The 5,019-nt window shown below is 37.1% G+C and overlaps 1 pseudogene; it reads right to left on the bottom strand.

Annotated features, from left to right (window-relative positions):
* Positions 1-4,265: 4,265 nt before the first annotated feature.
* LOC109449665 (small ribosomal subunit protein eS24) lies at positions 4,266-4,607 on the bottom strand (annotated as a pseudogene).
* Positions 4,608-5,019: the final 412 nt, after the last annotated feature.

Raw genomic sequence — 5,019 nt, 5'->3', positions numbered from 1 at the left:
GGAGCATTTCCTGCCAAAGTGGCACACACATGCTATGGCTAACCTTGGTGACAGGGCTGGAGATACAGAGGTGAGTCAGCTGAGGTCTAGCAGTCACCATTACTAGGAGGAGAACAAAGCCACAAACCCACCAGCCAGCCTCTCCCAACCTACACTTCCCCCACTCATCATGACTGATCCCAGTGGGGGCACCTGGGACACCTTGGGTAGGGCAGCACAGCTGGCAATGTTTGGTTGCAGGGGTCAGTGCTGAGATTTCATTGGCTCAGAACCCTATCACCTACTACATTCCCCCGCTGGAGTGGTGCCCTGAGACCCAGGTGACCCAGTCACAGAGGAGACACCCATCTCCCCAGGGAATACAGGGCATTTTCTAATGCCCTGCAGAGATCTGAGAAGTGAGAACAGTGCAAGAGAAAAAGAACAAAACAAAACAAAACAAAACAAAAAAACTTGCTCTTTAGCACTACCTACTAGAAAACAAAAGAAAGACCTCTTCCTATCAACCTTATAAATAGAAGTATCTCTCTTCCAGAAAAAATAAAAAGCAGATTTCATTTCCATAAATGCCCAGGAAGAGAAATAATCCATCAACTACCATGAAATACCACGATAACAAGTCATCTCAGAAAGAAAAAGGAAAAATCTCCAGAAAATAAACTTAAAAGACATGAAAATATGTGATTTAAGTGACAGAGAATTCAAGACTGAAGTTTTGAAGCAACTCAATGAAATACAAGACAACTCAGATAGACAGTTTAATGAACTCAGAAATAAAATCAATGAACAAAAGAAGTATTTTACCAGAGATTGAAACTTAAAAAAAAAAAAAAAAAGCAAAAAAGAAACAAAAAACAAATATTAGGTTGGTACAAAAGTAATTGCAGTTTTTGCAATTGTTTTAACCTGTTAAACTGCAATTACTTTTGCACCAACTTAATAGAAATTCTGGAGCTGAAGAATTCAGTAAGAGATGAAGAATGGAACAGCAAGCATAGGAAATAGAGCTGACCTGATGGAGGAAAGAATTAGTGATAGAAATCTAGAAATGACATAAATGGAGAAAGAGAGAGACTTGAGAGTAAAAAAAGTAATGAAAACTATATGAGAACTATTTAACTCCATCAGAAAGAACAATATAAGAATAATGGGTATAACAGAAGGAGAAGAGAGAAAGAAGGGAACAGAGACCTTATTCAAATAGTCATCAATAAATTTCCAAACCTATTGAAAGAGCTGAATCCTTGAATGTAAGAAGCAAATAAAATATTCAATTATCTCAATTTAATAAGGCCTTCCCCAAGGCACATTATATTAAAACTGTCAAAAATTAATGGCAAAGAAACAATTCTCAAGGTAGCCAGGGAAATGAAGACGGTAACCTATAAAAGAAAGCCCATTAGATTATCATCAGATTTTCAGCAGAATCCCTATAAGCTAGGAGAGAGTAGAATCAAATATTCAAAGTATTGAAAGAGAGAAATTGCCAGCCAAGAATAATGTACTCAGCAAAGTTATCCTTTAAATAGAAAGGGAACAAAGCAAAAAGACAAATGAACAAAAACTCATAGACACAGAAACAGTATGGTCATTACCAGAGGGAAAGGGGGGAGGTAGAAAAGGATAAAGGGGGCGAATATATGGTGACAGAAGGAGATTTGACTTTGGGTGGTAAACACAGTGAGATACACTGATGACGTATTATAGAATTGTACACTTGAAACCTATATAAGTTTATTAACCAATATCACCCTAATAATTTTTTTTAAATTAAAGCTTATTGGGGTGACAATTGTTAGTAAAGTTACATAGGTTTCAGGTGTACAATTCTGTAATACAGCATCTATATATATCACACTGTGTGTTCACTACTCAGAGTCAGTTCTCTTTCCATCACCCCAATAAATTTAATAAAATTTAAAAAAGAAGAAAAAGTGTAGAAAAAATTAAAACTGTATATTTCAGATTTGTGTATTTTACTGTATTTAAGTTGCTACTTAAAAATGAAAATAGATTTTACAAAAATGTAGTTAAGGGACTTAAAGTAGTAAGTATGGAGTAAAGAATCTGGAGTCATGAGTAAATTTCACAAAACATTCAGAAATACAGAACATAAGAAGAAATCACAAAGCAGAATATACAAGAATACTGCAAACATGAGAGGAACAATCCTAGGCAACAGCAGGTGGATTTTACTCTAGCAATTTAAATGAACTCATCATAACCAAATGAAAAAGTTGGCACTATGGTCCATACTCCATTAACAGAATTGCTGAAGGCCACATTTTGTTTGCCTTTTTTCTCACTCTCTGTGTCATGCTTTCTTATTTTTTAACCCCCTTCTCTTAGTCTATTTAATGCTTTTGGATCAAACACAGAGGAGACACCCAGGCTTCAAAATTTTCTCTCTTGGCTTTGTTCTGTGGCATTTAGTCTTTTCTGAACATGATTCTGGCCTGTTTCTTCTGTGTTTATTCAGGAAAACATAGATGAGGAGTTACTTTTTACACATGGCCTGCAATAGTCTTTTAAGACAAGCCCCAGATGGGGTAGGTGTGATCTCTTATCTGCCACTATCTGATCATTGTGTGGATAACAGGGGTAAGAGGAATAATTAAGAGGGAGCAGAGACAGAGGATAAGAAATAGTTGATGACTGGGAGAAAAGTAGCAGGAGCATTTGAACGGATCAAATGATAGCATGGGTCACTAGATTTGCTTCAGGAAATCAGAATAAGCTAGGAAAAACCAGCAACAGAAAAGGATATATTGCAAAGATTATGGTGAAAGAGGATGGTGAGTAGGTGAAAATATTCAGCACAATCATGTAAAAAAGATGTAAAATTTTGAAATATTTATAGAGAAAGCAGAATTAAGGGCAGGATTTTTGTTTTAACATCTGAATGTGATGTATAGGGCAAAAAGAATGTTTGGGAAGAGAAGTTAGTAGTACAACGTTTCCTCTAAATCCACAAAGGAGTGAGCAAAAGAAAGGAGTTTATGCCTCATTTCAAACTCACCCAATTTAACTTCTAGCATAATATGAAGAGAAACAATTTTGTGTCTTCAAGCAGTTTTTTAATTATACAGGTGTGTGTGTGTGTGTGTGTGTGTCGTGTTGTGTGTGTGTGTGTGTGTGTGTGTGTGTTGAGGAGTGTCCAGATATGCAGGATTGCCATGGAATTTGAGAGAAAAAGTTGGTAAAGGGCTAGAGATAGCCACTTTGAAAGTTAAATATCTCAAAAGTGCTAGAGAGCAAGCCAGTGTTTTGAAAATCAAGAGTGAAAAACACATGACAGGGGTTTTGTGGTTCAAAATAATTGATCTATTAGTTGACACAAAATGAACCAAGAGCTCAAAGCACATACTACTAGAATTTTAGGTGGTCACTGTGAAAAGAATCCCCAAAGTGAGCAGTACAGTGGCTCCTGCACTCTGACCTGCACTCTGACCACCTGCACTCTGACGTCTTGTAAACTTGGTGTTGCGTCTTGCTGAGCCCCCAGGTGTATGGGAGGCAATGACTGTCCAAGTGAGAGTGAAGTATCATGGAAAGTTGTTACATTATTTCATATGTTTCATTTTGGTTACCTTCCAATCTAAATTATCATCTTGCCAAAGACGGATAAAAATATATAATGTGATTAAAAGCTTTAAAACTACTAAGGTTAAAGAATCATCACACATTTTAATTGAAGCATATGTGAAGTGGCCCTTTCCAAAGGTAAAAGATCCATGTATAAACATCACTCTGCTATCCAACTAAGCCAACCTAAGACTTTAATCCAGGAACTCTGAGTTCTTAAACACACATATATATATATATATATATATATATATATATATATATATATATATATATAATAAAATAAAATAAAGACTCATATATGTATGTATATATAGCAAGCATGTGGGTAAGTTTAATAATTCCAATGCTATTAAAGTGGAGACAAAATGAAAGATGCTTCAGGAGAGGACAGCAAAGAGCAAAGAGGGGAAAGGGTATATATTCTAGTTGAGAGAGCTTGTTTTCAACAATATCTCCCTGCCCCCATCTATGACTACGAACCTGAATTCCCAGTATTTACTCCTCTATGTAGTCCACCCCCTTGAATCTGAGATTACTCTGTGACTCACTTTTTTTTCACATAAAATTTCTTAGTTTATTAATGTTCTCATAAAAAAATCTGCTCAATCACTGCAGATAAATTCACTGACGAATTTTTACTCCTTTTTGCCAGCACCAACATTGGCCTTTCCAGGCCTCTAACTTGCTTCATTCTGTTCTTGCGTTCCTTTTGCTGTTTTTCTTGAGACCTTTTTTCTTCTCATACAGGCCATGGCTTGCAAATCTATGTTGGGTTCATTTTTCTTTATGTAATCCAAAGAATCATAAATCGTGCCAAAGTCAGTTGTCTCGCTACCACCAAAATGGGTTCTGAATCCAACTACAAAGATGACATCTGGTGTGGTTTTGTATATTTTGGCTAGTTTTCCCCAAATTTCTGTCTTAGGTTCTGTTGCCTTCCTGTTGATGACCATTTGTTTCTGTTGAAGTAGTCTATCGGTCATGAACTTTCTGGTCTGGATATTTACTGTGTTGTTCATGATAGTGGCCAGCACTCAAGCAGCCAGGGAGTCTCTCTGGGACTCACTTTTGACTGATAGTGCACGGCAGAAATGAGCTGCTAATGCCAAGTCAGAAGAAGGCATGTAACTTGATGTGGGTTTCTCAGAACTCGTTTTTGAGATGCTTCTTCTCAGAACCCAGTCATCAGGCCATGTGCATAGCCAGCAGAGTAAGTGCCCAAGTCAATCCAGATGACATCCAGCATCAATTGCCAGCCTTCTGAATGAGCCAGCTCAGAGATTTCAGTCCAGTCTTACTCCTAGACAACATCAAACATCCTGTGGAGCAGAAGAACAGCCCAGCGGAGCCCAGCCGACCCACAGAATTGTAAAAGAGAAATTGGTTGTTGTTTAAGCCATTAAGTTTTTAAGATAGTCTATTTAGCAAGAA

Source organism: Rhinolophus sinicus, linkage group LG02 (genome assembly GCF_036562045.2).
Source record: "Rhinolophus sinicus isolate RSC01 linkage group LG02, ASM3656204v1, whole genome shotgun sequence".
Lineage (NCBI taxonomy): Eukaryota > Metazoa > Chordata > Mammalia > Chiroptera > Rhinolophidae > Rhinolophus > Rhinolophus sinicus.
Note: the sequence above shows the minus strand (reverse complement) of the source record. Positions and strands in the feature narration are given on the sequence as shown.